Source organism: Pleurodeles waltl, chromosome 4_1, assembly GCF_031143425.1.
Source record: "Pleurodeles waltl isolate 20211129_DDA chromosome 4_1, aPleWal1.hap1.20221129, whole genome shotgun sequence".
Classification (NCBI taxonomy): domain Eukaryota; kingdom Metazoa; phylum Chordata; class Amphibia; order Caudata; family Salamandridae; genus Pleurodeles; species Pleurodeles waltl.
The window spans coordinates 192,552,432-192,577,809 of record NC_090442.1 but is presented as its reverse complement, the minus strand read 5'-3'; the positions used below and the strand labels follow the sequence as shown (position 1 = coordinate 192,577,809).

Sequence of the window (25,378 nt, the reverse complement as noted above, 5' to 3'; positions counted from 1 at the left end):
TAACATGGTCAGCAAACACAACAATAATAATAGGAAAGTGAAAAATATATATATAACATATAATGTATTTTATATTTTTTTATATATAGAAATTATAGTTGTCATGATAAAATAATGGATAGTAATATATGGTATATATTTGTTGGTTAAATGAAAGAAAAACATGTTTAAGATGGCCGCCGAAAATAATAATGTATTATGTCCATCGTTTGTTTTGTTGAAACGTTTTTGTTGTTAAATAGAAATGGAAATATGGACAATAGTTAACCTGTGAACAAGGGAGCTTCGACTCCCGAAACGTGTCTGGCGGGTGAAGGTTTTGTTTGTTTTGCTGTATTAAATAAATTTTTTTCAAGAAGAGGTCATCGTGTGACTGAATATATATATATATTTTTTTATTATTTTTCTCAATTATACTTGGCGGCTAATCGTCTTAATTTTCTTGAGTCAGATTTTCTATAATTCACAGGTTTATATCGAGGAGGATCTTCCACTTATAATATTTCTTTTGGAAAGAGGTATGTTTAGAAGCCTTTCTCGATTTTAGATTTCCCCTTTGGTTGTAAGTTTGAGTTTAGATTGGAAAAAAATATGACCAGTTCAATGGATTGCCTTGTGGGCTATGCCAAGAGCTTTGAAAGATATTGTTCTTGCAACTGGTAACAAGTGCAGTCCTTTGAGGTCAGGGTTGAGGTGGTCATGTGTATTTAGGCTAGGAACGTATTTGGAAGCTACTTTCTGGATTATTGGAAGTTTGTTGATTACACAATTTGTAAGGGCAGTATGTCTATTGGCATAGTCTAGGCAAGACAGCATAGGGCTGTTGAAGCTTGTCAACCGTGGCAGTGACTTTTTGTCACATTTCTGATCAGACTTTTGAGAGAGAGTATGGAGCACACAACCCTCCCCTCCAAGTAGTAGTTAGTAGGACATAGGTTTTCCATATTGCACAAGGTAACATTTGAGTTTTAAAATGATTTAATTTCTGATGTTTTATATCTTCAAGCTGTTAACTGCAGGTAGGCTTTTTAATTTGAGATTTTCTGAGTTCAGATTTAAGCTCATCAGGGTGTCATTTGCGTAGATGTAACAGGTGGATTTCACAGAGTTTACAATCTGTGGGATTGGGGCCACATAAATGTTGACTAAGAGAGGGGCAATAAATGAGCCTTGAGGAACATTTACCTTTTGTTAAAAGGTACAAATAGGTAGGGAGGTAGTGACACAATCTGTGTCTTGTCTGTGATGTTGGATGAAATCTATTTTAGGACCATACTTTGTTTTCCTGTATCGTTTTGTCTTTTAAGCAGCCCTTGGTGATTGTGACACACAGGTGCCACACTGAGACAGACTCAAACATGGGCGGACCAGAGAACCACCTCCAGGGAGGAATAACCTTGGAGGGTTTTGTCAGCTGTTTCAGTTAGGGTGGCAGTGTATCAGGGAAGGTATGCTAGTCCAACCTCTCTTCTGCAATGTGAGGTATGCCATGCATGCATCTCTCTACCGCAGTGTCCCATACAGTGGTTTTTCACGATACTACCAGGGTAGTGGAGGCATAGAAGATGGACTTGTTTGGGAGCTGGCCTTGAGAATTTGTTCCCTTTGTCACCCACCTTCAATCCTCCTAGGCAAAAACAATCCAGAAATGCTAAGAGGGCTGCCATACAACCAGGGACAGGCTGGGAACCCAAAGCAGCCCTGGCAGGCCCAGGAGGGGAGTGGGGTTGGGGTTGCAAGTACAAAGCTCTGCTGCTTTTGTTACCGGGGGCCAGTTTTGCAGCACACTGCTGCAAAACCGGCCCCCACCCTTCCAGCCTCTCGGGGAAATGCCTGATGCCGGCTACGGCCAGTCCGGCCCTGCATACAACTCCAGAAGATCCGCCAGCCTCTGCAGAAATTGCTCAGTTGACAAAGCAATGTGCTTACTTATTGTCTTTTTGTTAGGTAGTGGGTCCTAGCAGTTTAGAGTGTTAGCTGGTATTCTAAATTCAGCCATAATTTTCAATACTTGATTTTTCAAGCCGATGGCATCCGAAATATGTCGACAGTAGTGTATAGTCAGCTTTTTTAACAGTACCCTTGTACATTCAGCATTATATTTATGCCACAATGCTCATGACCTCACCCACAAATGGTGTAATCATTGTACCCTTACCACTCTGACAGAGATGATGTAGCATTAATCGGTTTGCTTATGTGGTGTTTAACTACATTTCACATTCAGGTGTTGGACATAAGCATTGCATTTTCTATGCAAGTTAGGATTTGCATGGCTGTTGTGTGAGTTATGGATTGTGTGTCTAACGAACTTGTGAATTTTAGTTTTCATTTCTAACTATAACTGCACTTTAGCTGTGTATTTTAATAAAGCCATCCACAACTTCACTTTAACCTTTGTTTCTTCCAGTGAATTAGTTTTCTTATCATATGCTACACCCAAGAGTTGCCTAAGCCCAACCTTCTGCAGGCAGCAAACCCTAGGTGTGCACTGCTTTTGTTTGTGCACAAAGGGGTTTTGGTGCCGAGACTGCGCCCAGTCCTCTACAGGCCACCAGGACCCGCCAACGCTGAAGGACCTAAGCAGCAGAGCTTGGCTGCAGGACCTGGACTCTGGCCAGGACCTGCAACCATTCCTCTACAGATGGGCAACCCCGTTGTGCTTTGCCTTTTGGATTGGATTTGGTCACAGTTACTGATCTACAGCCAGGCCTTCTTTTTGTTTTTAACAAAAAAATGTTTATTGGCTCTGCGGATGCAATGTACCAAAAGCAAGTTTATCAGCCTGGTATCGCAAGTCCAGAGCAAGCTTCAATGATCCTAACTGGATCTGCCGTTATGGAATCAAGCCTCAAATCCGACACCAGGTCAGGAATGACCTGTGTATCAATACCAGGTTGTGAAGTTTGCCCTGAATCCGTGGTTAGCAGACAGGGTCCGCAGCACCTGCGGACCTTCCTGAGAACTGTGGATCCAGCTGCTGGAACTGCAAATCTGGTATCAAATTGTTTTTTTGTTAGATTAAATAAGGGGGAGGGGTCCCTTTGGGCCCCACAACCACATGGGCCAAGGGTCCTGGGGTTCTCAACCTGCACACTTATTTGCCCTTTTATAAATATTTTCAGAATGCGGGGACTGAGTCCTTGTGTCCTGTATTAGCGGCACAACATGTTTTCTTGATGTTGTAGCCAGCCAATGAGATACTTTTCCTTCAGCAGATCTAACACAATATCTGCAAGCCTGAAATGTCAGACAAGAGAAAAAGCTTCCTTCGGCCATCAGATTCAAGTACTTTTTGAACTTTTTTCCCATGGAGCTCCACAGTACGGAACCACAGATAAATCACAAACATTGGCGCTGGAACAATTTTCAGAGTGGAGGTTCTTTCCATTGGAGTTAGCGCCGTACAATTTAAAATGTTTCAAAAGATCATTGTTTAGTCCATGAGTGAATGATGCAGATGAGCCAAACTAATTTCACTGCGAATGTGGTTGAATGACGTATCCCCAAAACCCTGTGTGTACAAATGTTATACTTGGTTCATTTTGAAGAACATATTTCTAAATATTCTCTAATAGGTAAAATATGGTACATTGTAGCATGATATGGTATGGCTATTCCTAGTGAGTACACTCTAACAAAATAGTTTATTTTGGTGACAGCCATGTTTGAATCATTTTCCTAACTTCTGATGGTCACCTCTGACCTCTTTTGGCCCGAGCTCGCTCCCCTGCGCCGACAGCACCACCTTGCTGTTCCGCTCCTCCCCGACCCCCGCCCAAGCGACCGATCGCGTGTTCAAGACCCTCCTCCGCATCCCTGGTGTCCAGTGTACGCTGGTAAGTGTTTTCCTATTCTGTACACTGTGTCTCCTGTTTTTTACACTGTTTCCACTGCTTCCACCGTTTTTCTGACCTCTTCTCCTTCCCTTCTGTCCTCCGCTGTTGGTCTATCTTTTGTATTGCCTGTTTCCAACGTTTTCTGACCTCTTCTCCTTCCTTCTGTCCTCGGCTGCTAGTCTGTGCTCTGTATTGCCCGTTTCCACTGTTTTTCTGACCTCTTCTCCTTCCTTCTGTCCTCCGCTGTGAGTCTGTGCTTTGTACTGCCTGTTTCCACTGTTTTTCCACTGCTCCTGACCTTATCCACTTTCCCTCTGCTTTCTGCTTCTCTTTAATAGCCTGTGCATTGTGTTTTGGTTTTCTGAGCCTTTTTTCACTACTTTCTCACGGTTTTTCCCTCACCGTTCCTTCTTTTCTGGGCCATCTTGACCCTTGTGCGCTTCTGCCTATTCCCCGCCGCTGCATCCCTGCGGCCCTGTCCTCCTCTGCCCCCATTTGTTCTCCCACTCCCGCCCGCCACCCGCCTCCCAGCTGCCCCTCCCTCCCACCTCCCCCTCTTAATGGCGGTCGCCCCGCGGCCCAGGTGAGAGTCCCCTGACCTCTTTTGGCCAGAGCACGCTCCCCTGCGCCGACAGCACCACCTTGCTGTTCCGCTCCTCCCCGACCCCCGCCCACGCGACCGATCGCGTGTTCGTGACCCTCCTCCGCATCCTTGGTGTCCAGTGTACGCTGGTAAGTGTTTTCCTATTCTGTACACTGTGTCTCCTGTTTTTTCCACTGTTTCCACTGCTTCCACCGTTTTTCTGACCTCTTCTCCTTCCCTTCTGTCCTCCGCTGTTGGTCTATCTTTTGTATTGCCTGTTTCCACCGTTTTCTGACCTCTTCTCCTTCCTTCTATCCTCCGCTGCTAGTCTGTGCTCTGTATAGCCCATTTCCACTGTTTTTCTGACCTCTTCTCCTTCCTTCTGTCCTCCGCTGTGGGTCTGTGCTTTTACTGCCTGTTTCCACTGCTCCGGACCTCATCCATTATCCCTATGCTGCCTGCCTTTCTGCTTCTCTTTAATAGCCTTTGCATTGTGTTTTGGTTTTTCTGTGCCTTTTTTCACTACTTTCTCATGGTTTTTCCCTCACCGTTCCTTCTTTTCTGGGCCATCTCAAACCTTGTGCGCTCCCCCGGCTCCTGCCTAACCCGCCGCTGCGTCCCTGCGGCCCCGCCCCCCTCCCACCCCCATTCGCTCTCCCGCCCGCCTCCCACCTCCCAGCTGCCCCTCCCTCCCACCTCCCCAGGTGCCAGTCCCCCTGGCCCTACCAGCCAAAACCCCCCCAGACTACACTACCACCCCCACTCCCTCCTCTCCCTCAACCCCGGAGCTCGCCCCGACTGCATACTAACCAGCCCCACACACACACAAGGCCCCTTCTCCTGCCGCACCTGCCTATTCTCCTTCTCCACCTCCCACACACCCCACACCAACACCAAACACAGCCCCCACACAACTACATCCGCACCCACCAACAAGCCCCACAACCCGCACACGGCCCACGCCAATGCCACCTCTACCCACAGCAACACCACAAGCACCCCCGCAAATGCTATCTCACATCACAACAACCACACCACCGGCAACCATCTCAGCTGTCTGCTACTAAACACCCGGTCCCTACACTAACATGCCATAGAACTCTGGGACCTCATCACATCACACTCACCCGACATCGTCTTCCTCACAGAAACATGGACAAACCTCACATCCGAACCAGACATAGCCACAGCCACCCCGGAGGGCTACAAACTCCAACGCAAAGACCGCCTTAACAAACCTGGAGGCGGCATCGCCATCCTTCACAGAGACACCATCAAGGTCACCACCAACACCCTCGACACCCTCAACAAAGCAGAACACATGCACTTCCTCATCCACATCAACAACACCACCACCCTCAGAGGCACACTCATATACATATCCCCTGGACCACGCCCTCCCTTCTGCGACACCATCGCTGACACCATCAGCACGCACGCTCTTACCTCCACAGACTACATACTCCTCGGCGATTTCAACTTCCACCTGGAAAACCCCCAAGACCACAACTCCTCCTCCCTCCTGGACAACCTCACCAACCTGGAACTCAAACAACTGGTTACAGCCCCCACCCACTTGGCTGGACACACACTCAACGCTATTTTCACCGCAAGCCAACACGTCACCTACACCCACACCACCAAACTCCAATGGACAGACCACCATTGCGTCCACTTCTCCTACAACAAACCACCCACACACCACCACCAACACAACACCCCCTACCGCATGTGGGACAAGATCCCCACGGAGCACCTGAACTCCCAACTGACACAAACCCCCCCACCCAACACCACCGACCCCAACATCGCCGCACACAACCTCAACAAGTGGATCACCACCTGTGGCGACGCTCTCGCACCCCTCAAAAAAAACATCACCACCCGCAATATCAAGAATACCCCATGGTTCACCACTGAACTCCACGAGTCCAAACACAAATGCCGCAAAGCAGAGAAAACTTGGAGACAAGAACCCTCCGCCACAAACTTCTCCGCCCTCAAAACCACCACACGCATCCACCACCAACTCATACGCACCACAAAAAGAGCACCTTACAAGGAACGTATTGACAACAACTCTCAAAGCAGCAAAAAACTCTTTACCATCATCAAAGAGCTCTCCAAACCCAAAGCCAGCAACCGAGACCCCACCCACACACAAACCCTCTGCAACTCCCTCTCAAATCATTTCCACCGCAAAATCCAGGACATACACAACAGCTTCATACCACACACACCCTCCACACACAAACCCCACCCACCCAACACAAACCCACCGCACACACCCCCCAACCTACTCACCACCTGGGCCCCCACCACTGATGAAGAAACTGAAAAGACAATGAACTCCATTCACTCTGGCTCCCCCTCCGACCCATGCCCACACCGAATATACAACAAGGCCAGTCCCACCATAGCCCCTAAACTCCGAGCCATAATCAACAGCTCATTCGCAACCGCCACCTTCCCCGACCTCTGGAAACACGCGGAAGTCACAGCGCTCCTAAAAAAAACCAAAGCCGACCCAGACGACCTCTCCAACTACCGCCCCATCTCCCTCCTCCCTTTCCCAGCCAAGGTCACGGACAAACTAGTCAACTCCTGCCTATCCCACTTCCTCAAAACAAACCACACACTTGACCCCTCCCAATCCGGGTTCCGCAAAAATCACAGCACGGAAACCGCTCTCATCGCTTGCACCGACGAAATCAGATCCAGAGTCGACATGGGCGAGACCGTAGTACTCATACTCCTGGACCTCTCCGCAGCCTTTGACACTGTCTGCCACCACACACTCCATACACGACTCCACGACGCCGGGATCCACCACTTAGCCCTGGACTGGCTCACCTCCTTCCTTACCGACAGAACCCAAAAAGTCAGTCTCCCACCCTTCCAATCCTCCGCCACCAAACTCATATGCAGAGTCCCACAAGGCTCCTCCCTCAGCCCCACACTCTTTAACATCTACATGGCCCCACTAGTCAACATCCTCAAACCCCACGGCATCACCATCCTCTCATACAACTCATTTTTTCCCTCACCCGCAACCCCACCACCGCCAAAACCAACCTACACGCTGCACTCCTTGACACCGCTGCCTGGATGACAGCCAACTACCTTAAACTCAACTCCAACAAAACTGAAATAATCATTTTTGGTCCACACAAAAAAACTTGGGACCCCTCTTGGTGGCCCACCACGTTAGGCCCCGCACCCACCCCCGCAAACCACGCACGCAACCTCAGCATCATCCTGGACCCCTCCCTCTCTATGACCCAACAAATCAACGCCCTCACCTCCTCATGTTTTAACACACCCCGCACACTGAAGAAGACATTCAAATGGATCCCCACAGAGACCAGAAAGACAGTCACCCACGCACTCATCAGCAGCAGGCTTGACTACGGCAACGCCCTCTACGCCGGCACCACACTTAAACTCAAACGCAAACTACAACGAATCCAGAACTCAGCAGCACGACTCATCCTCGACCTGCCCCGACATGAACACATCTGACCACACCTCAAATCCCTCCACTGGCTCCCCATAGACAAAAGGATCACCTTTAAGATCCTCATCCACGCACACAAATCTCTCCACAACACCGGCCCAACCTACCTCAATGAAAGAGTGACCTTCCACATTCCCACACGCCACCTCCGCTCCGCCGACCTCTCCCTCGCCACAGTCCCCCGCATCAAACACACCACAACTGGAGGCAGATCCTTCTCCTATCTGGCCCCCAAAGCCTGGAACTCCCTCCCCACCCACCTCCGCAAGACCCAGGACCTCCTACTCTTCAGGAAAAACCTTAAAACCTGGCTTTTCGAACAGTGATCCCCCCTCCACTCCCCCTCATCTCTCCCCCCCTTCAGCACCTTGAGACCCTAACGGGTGAGTAGCGCGCTCTATAAGTCTCTTTGATTGATTGATTTATTGATTGATTCCAGGTGTCTGATCTGAAAAACATCTGCTGATTCATTCCACTGCATATGTAAAAGTGTCATGCCAACTGGGATCTCTGAATGCGTTACAGGAAAAAGCTTGTGTAACAGCAAATAAAGTGCTGACCTAAAATATTGAGTTCCAGTAAAAATGCACATCATAAAGCTCTTTAAAGGATAATGATGTCTGCAATGGACAAAGGTATGAATAAAATTAATCCTGTGGAATACTACACCATTACAAGTAATGCCATCCTAAACATTGTACATATCGCATAAAATACTCCACTGTACGCCTGTGCTCTTCAGAACATAATGCCATCAAAGAAGGTTCCTCAAAAAGTTATGCCCAGATATGATCAAATATTAGTTTGCAACAAAAAAGGCCTTGGAACATTGTGTGGTAGAAGAAAGGCTTTATCATAGTTATCTACTGAGGGTTGTTTGACACTAAGGGGGTCATTACAACATTGGCGGTAAAAGGCGCTTACCGCCGTGCAGAAGACCGCCAATACACCGCGGCGGCGGCGGCGGTATTCCGCCACAGCTATTATGACACACATCTTGGAATCCGCCGAAATTCAGACACCCACACAACACCGCCACCAAAGGTCAGTGATAATTGGCAGAAACAAATCCTCCACCTCCACGCCAACAGAAACACGGCCATGTAATTACGACCCACGAATCCACGTGGCGGCCTTTCAACCGCGGTATTCCATTGGCGGTACACACCGCCGCGCTCAAAATACACACACTCTTACAAAAGACAGCCACATTGGACAATTCAAAATACACACACCTGATACACATACAAACACCACTCCCACACAACCAACACTATATAAAACAAACACCCACATCACCCACAAACCCCTACGACCAAAAAATCACGAACGAAGGCCAGAGAGATAGCACAGAATAGACAACCCCATCACACAGAGGCACACGACACCATCACCCACACAACATCCACGCACAAAACACCACACACCACTACACTCACCACACTCATCACCACATACACCACCCCACACATCACACACACCACCCCATGGCACGCCAAAGACACCCCTGTTTCTCCGAGAAGGAGCTCAGGGTCATGGTGGAGGAAATCGTCCGGGTAGAGCCACAGCTATTTGGCTCACATGTACAGTACACATCAATAGCCAGGAAGATGGAGTTATGGCGCAGAATAGTGGACAGGGCGAACGCCGTGGGACAGCACCCAAGAAATAGGGAGGACATCAGGAAGAGGTGGAACGACATACGGGGGAAGGTACGTTCAACGGTCTCCAGGAACAACATCGCGGTGCAGCGGACTGGCGGCGGACCCCCACCTCCTCCCCCACAACTAACAACATGGGAGGAGCAAGTCCTGACCATCTTGCATCCTGAGGGCCTCGGAGGAGTCGGTGGAGGATGGGACACTGGTAAGTCAATTCTTAACTATCATATCCCCCACCCTACCTGCATGCTCTCACACACCCCACTCTCCCCCCTCCCCTATCACTCCAAATCCTCACTAATGTACCCATAACACAAACCACCCATCCCAACACCAAGCCCTGCATGACACAACTAAGCATGGACACCCATCACTAAAGCATGCCCACTGCACATACCCATAACACCCCCCAACCATCATCACACAAACCCACACACAGGAATGCTTGCACTGGGGTACACAAACACCCAAACATTGCACATCATTACACACACACATGCAATAATCATGCTCTTATGCCCCTGCAGGAACCCGAAGGACCGTCACCACACCAGAGGGTCCAGACAACACCACTCCACCCCCAGAAGAGGCCCACAGTGACGACAGCAGCTCTGCCCTACTGGATCCTGATGACCAGCCCGGACCATCGTGGGCCTCGGGACAGTCGGTTCCCCTTGCACAGGCACAGCCCAACACCGACCTTCCACCCTCTGGTAACACCAGCACAGCACCCACCCAGCGGGCCGAAACCTCCCTACCCAGGACAGGTCAATCAGCGGTATGTCCACCACTACAGGGAACCCAGGGTAATCCGCCACCCCAACAACAACAGGGACCTGGGGGCAGTGGTAGTGGGCACACAGTCCAGGGGACGGAGGCACAGGAACACAGGGGAACTGGGAGGGTTGCTGTGCGACACGGGGCGGACAGGCCAAGGGAACCCACTCTCCACGAGGCCCTCTCCTCCATCATGGGAGCATACCACCACTCCCAGGAGACGATGGGGACGGTCCTGGACAAGATGCAGGAGACCCTGCGCCTGCAGGAGGAACACTATTTGGGGTTCAGGGAGGAGCTCAGGACCATCAGCTCCGCCTTGGGCACCATCGCTGGGGTGCTGAAAGACATGCAGCAGACCTTGAGGGACACCGTGGCACTCCAAGGGGCCCCTGACACTAGCCAGGACGATGAACTGCCCACCACCTCCGCCGGCGCTAGTGGACAGGACGCCCCGCCACAGGACCACCACACCAGCACCCCACCCCCTGCAGACGGACAACCACCACGCAAGCGGTCCCTGAGATCCAGGAACAGGACAGAGCAAGATGGCAAGACCCCCGCCAGAAAATGAGACCACCCTGATTGTCCTCCCACTGTCCCACTTTGTTACCCTGTCCATACTTAAACTGCACCAGCTCCACTTCCTATGCCCAGATGGGCAGTGCACCTGTGAGACTAATAGACTGGACTCTGCCATGGACATTCCTCCTACATCACCCATCCTCATTTTACAAACCCCTCACAATTCTGAGCACTTCAATAAACACCCTTGAAACAAAAAACTATCTGGAGTCAGTCTGTGATATAGTAAATATGTATTATCAATGACAGTGTCATAATGGGTTTTCCATTGTAAGGCTAACATACCTATGTCACACATCACAAGTCCATGAAGGATGCAAGCAGTTGACACGTAGGTAACCACACCTGTGAAACCGTAGTGGAAGGGTACAACTCAGTTACCAAATAGTGATTGAAATCGACAAACATGACAGAGGTAGACGTGTGAAAGTTAATGTAATGTTAAACCAGAAAATGTTCTCACCTGTGTCTCACTGGAAGTATTGCTGGATGACTGACTCCCTGTTGTCGTTGTCTTCTTCATCAGCTTCATCCTCATCACTGTCCACAGGCTCCACAGACTCCACAGCTGCTACAACACCGTCATCTGGATCATCCTCCTGCAGAAAAGGCACCTGGCGTCGCAAAGCCAAATTATGGAGCATGGAGCAGGCGATGATGATCTCGCACACCTTCTTCGGTGAGTAGAATAGGGATCCATCTGTCGTATGGAGGCACCTGAACCTGGCCTTCAGGAGGCCGAAGGTGCGTTCGATCACCCTCCTAGTCCGCCCATGGGCCTCATTGTTCAGTTCCTCTGCCCTGGTCCTGGGATTCCTCACTGGGGTCAATAGCCAGGAAAGGTTGGGGTAACCAGAGTCCCCCAATAGCCATACACGGTGCCTTTGGAGTTGACCCATCATATCAGGGATGCTGCTATTCCACAGGATGTAGGCGTCATGCACTGAGCCAGGGAACATAGCATTTACCTGCGAGATGTACTGGTCTGCCAAACAGACCATCTGGACATTCATGGAATGATAACTCTTCCTGTTCCTGTACACCTGTTCACTCCTGTGGGGTGGGACCAGAGCTACATGGGTCCCATCAATGGCACTGTAGTAGTCCCAACAGTACAGACACTCAGTAGAGGCAGCTTGGGTTATTAAGGTAAGTATTTATTTGTTATTTCAAATAAAGGATGTATAGGATTAGGTAAAGGGGTTTAGAGACTATTGCTTCTTTGGGTGGTGAGCTTCGTCTTCCTAGCGTGCTTCTCTTCCTCTTTTCCTTTTAGGTGGCGATTTGGATCTTCCTCATGATCCCGGGCAGCATACAGGGGAAAAAAGGATAAATACCGATGGTGAGTGGAATGAAGACCGTTACATACGTCCTTTTACTTAGCTGCAATACTGGGGAATGGGTTCAGGAAGGGGAGTGCCAGTGAGGACTGTGGGCTGTGACTCTATTGCCTTATCTCCTAACCGTACTTATTTTTGGTGCTCGTTATGTGCCCCCCCTTTTTTGGTGCCCTCTGACTCCCTCCCTGTCCTCCCCTCACCCCGCCTCCCTCCCTTCCCCAGCTTGTCTCTCTTTAAGGTGCCCCTCTGGTTGTCCACAAGGACCGTACCTTCCAGAGCCACGACCCTCCGGGGCCGTGGCTGGCTCTGTGGAGGTCCTCTCATTGGTCTCCGGTCCCGCTGTCGTCTGGTCTGGTCCCCGTGGGCTCCGGCACCACTCTGGCGTCGTCTCCACAAGTTCCCGGCCAGTGGGACTGCCCTCCGTCCTCGGGGTTGCCTTCCGGATTGTGTGGCTGTCCTCTCCGACCGCCGCCGCCGCCGCCGCCCTTCTCCTCACTCGCCGTTCCTTCGTCCTTGCTCGTCGCTCCTCCGTCCTCGCTCGCCGCTCTCCCGTCCTCGCTCGCCGCTCTCTCCTCCTTCTGGGGAATCCCTGGCCTTTGGCCTCCCGCTGGCCAATCCGCTGTGCCCTCGTCATCGGAGGTTGTCGAGGCAACCTCGAAATGCCGGCCTCGCCGTGAAAGCGTTCCCATGGCAACATGGGAACGCGAAAACAACTCTTGTCCTGCTGGTGCCTTGCTTACGATCGGGCTGACCCGGTCACACACCCTTCCCCAAGAGCTGTCCTGCTCTAGGACAGTGGCAGACAGGGGAAACCGAGACAGATAATCCGCGGGGGCCTGGCGAGATCCGGGCACGTGGCGTACCTGAAAAGAGAAGGGTTGGAGTTCAAGGAACCAGCGGAGTATCCTGGAGTTCGAGTCCTTATGTGCAGCTAACCACGTAAGGGGAGCGTGATCCGTGAATAATATAAAAGGTCGGCCCAGGAGGTAGTATTGTAGACAGTCTATGGCCCATTTGATAGCCAAACATTCCCTCTCAATAATTGGGTAATTGCGCTCCCGAGGAAATAACTTCCTGCTGATGTAGACTACGGGGTGGTCAAGCCCTTCTGCATCAGGTTGCGCTAGAACCCCTCCAAGCCCAACATCCGAGGCATCGGTGTAAAGGTGGAAGGGTTTTGTAAAATCCGGACAGCGCAGGATGGGGTTGGAGGTTAAGGAGTCCCTTAGTCGTTCAAAACTCGCATTTTGCGTCTCCGAAAAAGGCAAAAGCCGATTGGGATGGTGTTTAGCGAGGAGGTCCGTAAGGGGGGCTGCTATGGAGGAATAATGCGGAATGAAACGTCGATAATAGCCCACTAATCCTAAAAATGAACGTAAATCCTTTTTAGTGTGTGGAAGAGGGGCATGCAAGATAGCCTCCACTTTTGGGTTTTGAGGTTGTAGGGTACCCTGATTAATCCGATAACCCAGGTAGGAGATGTCTGTCTTACCTATGATACATTTCTTGGGATTGGCTGTTAAGCCGGCTGATTTGAGGGCGTGGAATATTTTCTGTATGTGTACCAAATGTTCTTCCCATGATTCGCTAAAAACGACTACATCGTCTAGGTATGCGGCAGAGAATGTAGGAAAGGGTTTTAAAATCCTATCCATCAACCTCTGAAAGGTTGCGGGTGCCCCGTGAAGCCCAAAAGGTAGTACGGTGAACTGATACAACCCTGACTGGGTGGAAAAGGCTGTTTTCTCCTTATCCTGAGCGGCTAGGGGAATCTGCCAGTATCCTTTTGTTAAGTCGATAGTGGACATGTATTTTGCTCTTCCTAGTTTTTCGAGAACGTCGTCTACTCTCGGGATGGGGTAAGTGTCAAAGAGGGAGCTTGCGTTAAGTTTGCGGAAATCGATACAAAACCTGACACTACCGTCAGGTTTTGGTACTAGGACCACCGGTGAACACCAGGGACTATTGGAGGGTTCGATGACTCCTAAGGATAACATCTTTTTGATTTCTTCCTCAATTATTTGTTTTCTAGCTTCTGGAATGCGATATGGACGCTCTCTAGTGATTGTATCGGGATTTGTTCGTATGTTGTGGTGGATTAGGGAAGTTTTTCCTGGCTTCTCTGAAAACAGCGGTTTCCACTGTTTCAATATTGTACGTGCTTGTTGTTTTTGCCCCTCAGATAAAGTATCGTTCACCGAGGGTAAAATAACCTCCGTGGATGGGGTGGTGGGGTAGAACTCGATATCTAGTGTCTTCTTGGGGCACATGAAGTGACCCATTTCTATGGTTTGGTTAGGCTGTTCGGGTGTTTCCCTTTTTTTTAGCAAGTTTACATGGTATATTTGTGTTTTTCTCGGATGGGAGGATATTTCAATAAGGTAGGTGACGGGGGAAACTGCCTTGATAATGCGATATGGTCCTTGCCATTTGGCGAGGAGTTTGTGTTCGGAGGTGGGCCTCATTATTAGGACCTGGTCTTCGGGTTGGAAAACCCGTAGTTTGCTTCCTTTGTCATATTGGAGTTTCTGAGTTCGTTGGGCCTCTTCCATGTTTGCATGCATGTCAGCCCATAAGCTGTGTAGGTGTTTTCTCAATTTTTTTGCATATTCTAATAACGGAGTCCCCCCTTCCTCCGCCTCAGCCTCCCAGGCTTCTACCGCCATGTCTAGTAGGGAGCGAGGTTGGCGTCCAAACACCAACTCAAATGGGCTATGCCCCGTGGATGCTTGTTCGTGGGTTCGTAGGGCGTACAGAACTAGTGGCAACTTTTGATCCCAATCTTTCCCTGTCTCATTGATAATCTTTCTAAGTAGCGTTTTAATGGTTCGGTTATATCGTTCTACCAGTCCGTCTGTTTGAGGATGGTAAACGGATGTTCTGATCTGAGCTATCCCCAACGTTTTGCACACTTGTTTCATTAGGGTGGACATAAAAGGGGTACCCTGGTCTGTAAGAATGTCATGGGGAAACCCAAGTCGAGCGAAGACATTAATCATGGCTTGGGCGACTGTCTTGGTCGTCATACTCGTCAGGGGAATAGCCTCTGGGTATCGTGTGGCATAGTCCACAATGACCAGGATGTAGGTGTGTCCTTTTGATGAAGGAATTAAGGGCCCGACCAGGTCCATCCCTATTCTTTTAAAGGGAATATCTATAATGGGAAGGGGTAAAAGAGGTGCCTTCCTAGGCCTACCAGGTTCGGTTAACTGACATCGGGGACATTGGGCGCAATACCTTCGTATGTGGGCGTATACCCCAGGCCAGTAAAATTTCCTGAGAAAATATTCTTCGGTTTTTTCTCTCCCCAAGTGTCCTCCCCCTGGGTGATTATGTGCTAGTGCAAGAACATGATCCCGATAGTCGGTAGGTACTAGAAGTTGGTGTTTACGTATACCCAACCGTGTGGTAGTTACTCGATACAATAAGTTTTTTTGTACTACAAAGTAGGGACCCACCTCCTCGGTCTCTTCTGGTACGGCTGACCTCCAAGCGTGGGTAAGGGAGGGGTCCTCTCTCTGTTGTTGACTAAAACTACTAGGGGCTTCTTGAAGTTCTGCCACTATTTCTCCGCAAGATTTTTCACCTGCAGTCTTCCGATATTCCTCCCTCTCATGTCGTTTTTCCTTTCGTGACAATTTTCTACGATCAGCTGGACACTCTATACCACTCTCTGCAAAAGGAGCCTCTCTCCACCAATCTTTGACTACCTTGTTATCTCTGACGTGGTCCAACAACTCTTGGAAGTGGATATAGTCTGTCCCAATGATACACTCCTCAATTAATTGGGGCATTATTCCTACGGGTAGGAAATCCTGATAGGGTCCCCACACGATTGGAAGCATCTTTATAGGATACTGGGCCTTGTCTCCGTGTATACAACATATCGTTACCCATTGTTTCTCTTCTGCGTCGTCATGCGTCACGTCTTTTCTGATTACCGATTGGCTACAGCCAGAATCCACCAGGGCATACACCCTTTTCCCATTAACGGTTATCATTAGTTTAAATTTGAGAGCACCCTTTCCTGTACATAGTACCCTCCGTCTTGTCATTCCTATCTCCATTGGTTCCCCGGTATCCTGTTTTTGCGGACACATACGTGCGATGTGTCCCCATTCGCCACAATTATAACATTGGGGTCCCATTGTAGGTGGGCCTTCCGGAAATCTTCGTGGTACTAGGTGGTCGGGTGGACTTTTTAACAAGGTCTTTGGGTTCGGAAGGACCGGTTTAAGGATGTTTCGTGTCGGAGGGTTCCTAACATCGGTAGACCGATGAAAAGCACAGGCGAGATCAATGGCCGTCTCCGTGTCCACTTTTGGGTGTTGCCTGATCCAGTGTTTTGTAGACGGTGGCAGACCGTCTAGGTATTGCTCTAGTATGATGGTCTTGAGAACCTCCTCCCGACTATTTCCTACGTGGCCTAACCACTTCAATGCCAAATCCTTCACTCGAAAATAAAAGGTTCTAGGATCTTCATTGACTCCCCATTTGATTTTACGAAATTTAACTCGGTAATATTCTGCATCGTGGCCCACCCTTTCCAGTATACTAGTTTTTATGTCTTGATAAGGGGTATCACCACCCGGGTTGGCGGCCTGATACGCTGATTGTAGGATACCTGTGAGCAAGGGAGCAACGTACTGTCCCCACTTATCTTCCGGCCACAGGGCGGAGGAAGCCACTCTTTCAAAATTGGTAAAAAAGGACGCTGGATCCTCTCCCTCCTGATATTTCTGTATTACCGAACTAGGTACGTTCGGATGTACCTTACTCGCGGCAATAGTCTCAGTTAGTTTTTTCATCGCGCTTTCATGGACTAGCTGATTATTAGCCAGTATGGTCGCCTGACTCTTCAGAGCAGATTGCAGAGCCTCCCGATCCTCTTTAGCTTCTCGCTGTTGGGCTTCCCATACCAGCTGTAAGTGTCTTTGCCCCTCCGCTAGCTGCTTGACCATGGTCTCTAAGGACGGGCTTTCACTCATTGTGTATACTGTTTGGACTGCCAAGAGGAGGGGTTTAAAAAAAATCCCACTTCTGACACCACTGTAGTAGTCCCAACAGTACAGACACTCAGTAGAGGCAGCTTGGGTTATTAAGGTAAGTATTTATTTGTTATTTCAAATAAAGGATGTATAGGATTAGGTAAAGGGGTTTAGAGACTATTGCTTCTTTGGGTGGTGAGCTTCGTCTTCCTAGCGTGCTTCTCTTCCTCTTTTCCTTTTAGGTGGCGATTTGGATCTTCCTCATGATCCCGGGCAGCATACAGGGGAAAAAAGGATAAATACCGATGGTGAGTGGAATGAAGACCGTTACATACGTCCTTTTACTTAGCTGCAATACTGGGGAATGGGTTCAGGAAGGGGAGTGCCAGTGAGGACTGTGGGCTGTGACTCTATTGCCTTATCTCCTAACCGTACTTATTTTTGGTGCTCGTTATGTGCCCCCCCTTTTTTGGTGCCCTCTGACTCCCTCCCTGTCCTCCCCTCACCCCGCCTCCCTCCCTTCCCCAGCTTGTCTCTCTTTAAGGTGCCCCTCTGGTTGTCCACAAGGACCGTACCTTCCAGAGCCACGACCCTCCGGGGCCGTGGCTGGCTCTGTGGAGGTCCTCTCGTTGGTCTCCGGTCCCGCTGTCGTCTGGTCTGGTCCCCGTGGGCTCCGGCACCACTCTGGCGTCGTCTCCACAAGTTCCCGGCCAGTGGGACTGCCCTCCGTCCTCGGGGTTGCCTTCCGGATTGTGTGGCTGTCCTCTCCGACCGCCGCCGCCGCCGCCGCCCTTCACCTCACTCGCCGTTCCTTCGTCCTTGCTCGTCGCTCCTCCGTCCTCGCTCGCCGCTCTCCCGTCCTCGCTCGCCGCTCTCTCCTCCTTCTGGGGAATCCCTGGCCTTTGGCCTCCCGCTGGCCAATCCGCTGTGCCCTCGTCATCGGAGGTTGTCGAGGCAACCTCGAAATGCCGGCCTCGCCGTGAAAGCGTTCCCATGGCAACATGGGAACGCGAAAACAACTCTTGTCCTGCTGGTGCCTTGCTTACGATCGGGCTGACCCGGTCACAGGCACCTATGACGTTGGGGATATGTCCAAGGGCATAGAAGTCACCTTTCACTGTAGGCAAATCCCCCACCTCAGGGAAAATGATGTATCTCCTTACGTGTTTCAGCAGGGCAGACAACACTCTGGACAAGATGTTGGAAAACATAGGCTGGGACATCCCTGATGCCATGGCCACTGTTGTCTGAAAAGACCCACTTATAAGGAAATGGAGCACTGACAGCACCTGCACGTCAGGGGGGATTCCAGTCGGATGGCGGATTGGTGACATCAGGTCTGGCTCCAACTGGGTACATAGTTCTTGGATTGTGGCACGGTCAAACCGGTAGGTGACGATGACATGTCTCTCTTCCATTGTCAACAGGTCCACCAGCGGTCGGTACACTGGAGGATTCCGCCATCTTCTCATATGTCCCAGCTGATGGTGCCTGCGAAGGACAACAGCGAAGAATCAGTCATTATTCCTCCAGGTATGTACCCACAGTTACACACAAGACTACACAACTCCCAAAACCCTTCCTGTATGTGTGTTGAGTGTAGGCCTAGCTATGTGTGACGCAGTAGTAAATGAAGCCATGTGGGCCTCTGAAATGGCGGCTGCCTGACCTCTAAACTGGGACAATGGGATTGTGGGGTAACTGCGCTGGCGTGGCACACAGTCGCGGTAGGCAGTCGTAGACCGCGGCACAATGCTGCATTGATTAACATTGGACCCTATGGGTCCCAGGAGCCAATGAACAGGTGCGCCGGCGGTGATGATGCGCACCGCCGTGGACATCACCACCGCGGACGTCACCGCCATTTTCTATCTGTTCAATCACTAGATACCTGACCTTTGACAGGAGAGGACCTACACTGCAAGTGCTGCTGTGACCTCGGTCTGGAAGCGACGATGGCTGCTGCGTCTGGGGAAAGGGCCCCTTCCTTCACTGCACAGGAGTTGGAGAAACTGGTAGACGGGGTCCTCCCCCAGTACACGCTACTCTACGGTCCTCCAGACCAACAGGTTAGTACACAGGGAGCACGTTGTATGGCCTATGCCTGGGTGGTGAGGGCTGGTTGGAAGAGGGAAGGGGGCAGAGTTCAAAGAACAACAATGCATGGGAATGAATGGGCCACATGGCCAGAGTAGGGAGGGGGCCACTCACAACGACGGTGCAGTTGGTAATGACTGTTCCTCTTCCCTTGTGCATGTCATGTAGGTCAGCGCCCACCAGAAGAGAGACATTTGGCGTGCCATCGCCAAGGAGGTCCAGACCCTGGGGGCCCACCAGAGACGGGGCACCCACTGCCGTAAGAGATGGGAGGACATTCACCGCTGCAGCAAGAAGACGGCAGAGGCTCAGCTGGGGATGGCCTCCCAATGTGGGAAGGGTGCCCGTCGCACCATGACCCCCCTGATGTTCCGGATCCTGGCGGAGGCCTACCCGGAGTTGGATGGGCGCTGGAGGGCATCACAGCAGACACAAGGGGGTGAGTACAACCTCATTCTGCTGACTTTGTCTGCAGTGGAGGTGTCTGGGTGGGGGAGGTGGGCTGTGGGTGTCCCTGGGCCAGGGCGAGTTAGGTAGGCAAGGACCTTCCGTAATGTAGGCCATGTGGCACTCTACCCCACCTCAGCAGAGTGCCAAGTCAAGGTACAGTTGTCCCTGTGGCATCCATGTGCGCAGATGTCCACCATAGCCATGTAGGCCATATCCCAGAAATTGCATGTGCAGAGGGCAGGAGCACGGCGTAATGCAGGGGGCTGCTGCTTCTGTCTTGTCCGCCAACGGTGGCGGTAATCCATGCACTAAAACTCTCTTTCTTGTGTCTCCCCCCCTTTTTCTGCTCTCCCTGTCCTTTTGTACATCAGCATTAACAGGCGGAGGAACGGTGGCACCGGAGCACGAGGGAGCTGCATCCCACATGGCCATGGAGGGCCACACCACGGACTCTGAATGCACCAGTGGGACGGAGGGCGAGGGGAGCTTCACGTCAGCCACCGGATCACCAAGCAGCGACACAGACTCGTTCGCCGATGGGGGCTCCTCTTGTGGTGGCGGCACCATCTGTGCCCCCCACCTCTACAGGTACAGCCGCCACCTCCCCTACCAGCACCGCCCTCCCAGCAGCCCCTCAGAGTTCGCCCCGTGCCCGCTCACCCAGGAGGGTGGGCATCACCTTCGCCCCAGGCACCTCAGGCCCTTCCCCAGTCACCCCTGCTGCCCTCAGTGAGGAGGCCATTGACCTCCTCAGGTCACTCACTGTTGGGCAGTCTACCATTGTGAATTCCATCCAGGGTGTAGAACGAGAGTTGCAACACGGTAATGCATTCCTGGAGGGCATTCATTCTGGTCAGGCTGTCCTTCAGCGAACCCTGCAATCTCTGGCCTCAGCACTGATGGCAGCCATTGTCCCTGTGTCTAGCCTCCCCCCTCCAACTTCCTCCACCCAGACCCAATCTCAGCCCATCCCAAGCACACCTACAGACCAGCATGCACACAAGTCAACACACACAAGTAGCTCAAGCAAACATAGGCACCACACAACCCACAGGCACTCACGCAAGCCTCACCCACGTACAGACACAGCAACATCCACTGCCTCCACTGTGTCCCCCTCCTCCTCTTCTCCCTCCTCCCTCCTAGTGTCGTCTACACACACACCTGCATGCACCACATCTACAGGCACCATGAATCGCACAAGGAGACCCAGCACCACAAGCCGCTCACCTGCACTCACCACCTCCACTCCCATTTACACGTCCCCTGTGTCCTCTCCCAGTGTGTCTGTGACGCCCCCTCCCAAAGTACACAAACGCCGGCAATCACTCACCCAACATCCATCCACCTCACAACAGCCTCCAGTACCTGCACCTGCACCCAAAACAGCTAAAGTGACACCTCCTACTACCACCTCCTCTTCCTCCACTCCCAGACCCCCTCCAGCTACCCATCCCAGTGTTCGTCAGAAACTGTCCCTCTGTAAAGTTGACCTTTTTGCCCCCACCCCCCCTCCAATTCATCAGTCCCGTCGTAGCGCCTCAGCCAAAAAGCCTCCAATACCAGTGGTGCCTGTTCAAGGTTTGTGGAGTGCACCGGCCACCAGGGCAGGCAGTATGACCCGGAGCCAAAGCACTGGCAGCCCACCCCCTGTAAAGGCTCTAAAACTGGAGAGTGGACGACGGGACCGTGTTAAGACTCCTGGTGGGAAAACAACTGACATGGGTTCCAAGGGGATTGGAGAGTCAGCTGTGACTCCACCAAAGGTGGGGAAGGGCCAGAGGAAGTCTGCCCAGCCTGTTGTGAGTGTCACGGCGGAGAAGTGCGCCATCATTTCTGGCGGTCGAGACACAACCGCCAGCACCGTCGTCACTGGTCCAAAGACCACCGTCAGAGTCACAGCCCAGGAGGGCCCTAGTATTGTCACTAGTCCAGAGACCACCACCAGAGTCACAGCCCAGGAGGGCACAAGTATCGTCACTGGTCCAGAGACCACTGCCAGAGTCACAGCCCAGGAGGGCACAAGTATCGTCACTGGTCAGGAGACCACCGACACCGCCGGAGTCAGTGCCCTGGAGGGCCCCGGCTGCCACAGCCCCGCTGGCCAATGATGGAACGTCATGCCACACACCAATGCCCAGTGTAGAGAACGTCATGCCACACACCAATGTCCATATCAGAACCGCCATGGCAAAGCACCGCTGAACAGGGCAAAGACCGCCATGGCAAAGCACCGCTGAACAGTCCTGAACCGCCATTGCAAAACACCGCTGAACAGGGCATGCACCAGGTAGGAATGAATGGACCGCCACATCAGGCATCCTTATCCCATGTGCAGCTGGGACAGTGACAGGACAGGAACTTTCACGGGGAGACTCATCCAGTCTGGGCACCAGTCCCCCCCAGTACCAGTGGAGACCTGCATCTACTTGAGACACTGTGGCTTTGCACTCCCCAGGATAGCACAGTGGGCCAACCACCCACTGTAGAGACTTGAGAGACTGTGGCTCTGCACTCCCCAGGATACATCAATGGGCATGGAGCCCCGTCGTGGATCTGGCTTTGCAGTCATCCGGCTGAGGTGCCCCCCCTTCCCTTCCCCCTGAGGTGCCTGTAGTATTTCTATCTGATGCCCCGGCAGTGTTCTCTCCGATTGTGGTCAGGTATCCTTTGTGGGCCTCGCCCATGCATTTTTGGACTGTTGGTGCACAGACATTGTTATGTACATATCTGCACTACTTCTCGTATTGTATATAATTATGACTGATTTTCAAATATATATCTGTATATTTTTGTATGACATGTATATTGCCACATTACAATGTTTGACCAAATTTCGCATTGTCTTTTCATTCTTCCGGGGGGATTGTGGGTTGTTACTGTGATTTTTGTGAATGCATTGGTGTGTATGTTGTAATATGCAAGGGTGGGGGTGTTTGGTGGGTGTCCCCCTAACTTTTGCCTCCACCCTCCCCGTGTCGTAGGTGCAGTACTCACCGTTGTCTTCTGCGCCTACATAGCTGTTGGTCGTAGAGGAGCAGGAACACAAGGGCAGGGAGTATTTGGAGTTCCGGCTCCATGGAGTCCTCGTTCCTCGTGGGATGTGTTCAGGTGAGCGTTTTCCCATAGCAAAAGCTGTTTCTGCCGTGTTTTTATCCACGGTGAATCCGCCCCGGAAAAGGTGGCGGATTGGCGGGTTGTAATACTGTGGGCGGTACTTTGTCTTCCGCCTGTCTGCTGGCGGTGACCGCCGTGCTGCTTGTCTGTACCGCCGTGGCGGTCGGAGTGTTAAAGTGGCTGTCTTTGTTGGCGGTTTCCGCCACGGTCATAATTCCCTTTTTTTGTCCGCCGGCCTGTTTGCGGTATTTCTGCAGCTTTAACACCGTCCGCCAGGGTTGTATTGACCCCCTAAATGTATTAGTCTCAACATTTCGTTCTTGTTACCTAAAATCATTTCCACCAATACTGAGCATTGTTATATTCATGAGGATGTTCGAGTAATGTGCTTTTTTTTTTGGTTTGTCCTGTTTATTTAATACAGTTCGGCCCACCTAAAATAGTCAATCTGCTGAAAAAATAATGTGCTTCTTCTATAGAATAATTGCTTTACTTTTATAAAGATCCATTCATAGATCTGTCCTTGAAACTATAAAGACAACCTAATGGTTCTCCTGCAAATTCCCAAAGGTATGCAAAACTCTGCTCCAGAGAATATCAACCAGTGCTTAATTTGAGCCGGGGATTTTCCACTGCACGGAACCGGCACTTAATTGTGAACATCGCTACTTGATGGTCTGACACACGGTGGCGCCGTTTGTCCAATTTAGAGATAAACACTAGAACAGATGTTTGTTAATTCAATAGATCTTAAAATGACTAATACCAACCTCCCAACCCATTCTTATAGTTTTGGGGGCCTGGAATAGTCTGAATTGTTACACTTGGAGGAGTGCAGTGCTTAGTAGTCCTGTTGGTACTGTCATTGGCAGTGCTGGCAGAGGCAAAAAGTGGGGCAAGCTGCAGTGGCCTCCTGGCAAGGGCCGACACTTATTTTTTTACAAATTAGGTACTGATATCAACACTCACTAAGAGCTCTGTTTTTCAAATATCAAGGCTTACGCCTGATTTAGAGTTTGGTGGGTGGGGCTACTCTGTCACTAACACAACCGATATCCCGTCCACCGTATTACAATTCTATTGTATCATATGGGACGTGTAGTATGGCGGACAAGATGCCAGTCACGTTTGTGATGGAGTACCCTGTCCGCCAAACTCCAAATCACGCCCTTAGTTAGATCTCTATTATTGAAAAGTACCCTGCTCTCCGTTAACATCTGGACTCCCTCAATATTCTATTATTGATAAAACAGACATGTCCAGAAGTCTGCTGTTGGCACACCAAATGATCATTCAGAGCTTTGCTCATTGTTTTAAAAAACAAAATATTTATCAATTTTATTGACATACAAACAAAATACATTGTAAATGAAAACTGACTGGACAGGAGTACAAAATGGCATTTTGACAAAGGATTTCATAATTAAATGCAACTGTAGCAGTTGCTCGATTATATAGAGGCAACTCATATACAATAATAATACACAGCATCCTATATGTGTCCGTCAGTATCAAGGTGGGCGCTCATCTGGCGGGTATTTTAACTCTGCTCATTGTTAAGTATTACAAACAGCACAGGCCTAGATCCAATGAACAACTAAAACAATACCCTTTAATTGTACTAAAAGCATCTAAATCAGGAGGACAGTATGGCTGAGGCAAGGTTCATTTGTGACAGAGTTACCGAGTTGAAGGGGTGTAACATGAACACTGAAAAATAATATTTTGTCTTGTATTCGTGAACTTCGGGTCCATTTGCATGCTCATCTACTGGCACTGCCCTTTATATACCAGGCACTGCTTTGTTATTACTTACAAGGTGGCACCTGGTCCTCTGGAGACACATTCTCTCAGACATAACCAGTCCTTGATTCTTCCACATGGAACACACCATTGTCACCTATTTCTTAAAGGATGGGGCAGGTCAGCCATTATTATTCCAAAGTGACTGCAACTCAGTCAAACATGCACAATTTAACATCAAATTCTTTAAAATGTGGTATATGCGTCATATTTTAAAGATATATTCTTGCACCCCTACTTTCTTCGTCTACTCCCTCCCTTATGCATGTCTTGAAATTAAGTGCGCGTATTTAAATTCCTCAGAACCACCTGAGAACATAGTTACTTAGTCAGTGAGGGTCTGAGACACCCTAACTAACCGGCAGATAAGTGCCATTTAGTAGTTCAACAGAGCCATAATAACACAAGCACATTGAAATCCCAGTACTGCTTTTCCCTAAATTAAAATGAATGGGCCGCTTAGAGCTGGGTGGAGCGGTGACCATGGGAAGGCTGATTCCAAGTGGTCCATTATTCCTACTAGAATTTCAGGCCCTATTTTACCAGGTGAGGAAATGTATCCAGTAAAAACATTAGCACCCTGGGGCAGGCAGAGGCATATGTGCAGCCCACCTGCCGCCC

At 50.4% G+C, this 25,378-nt stretch overlaps 1 protein-coding gene across 1 annotated transcript in view; it reads right to left on the bottom strand.

Moving 5' to 3' along the window:
* The window catches only part of LOC138288494 (adenosine deaminase 2-like), a 341,185-nt gene that overhangs the window by 61,003 nt on the left and 254,804 nt on the right, over positions 1-25,378 (bottom strand). The window lies entirely within an intron of this gene.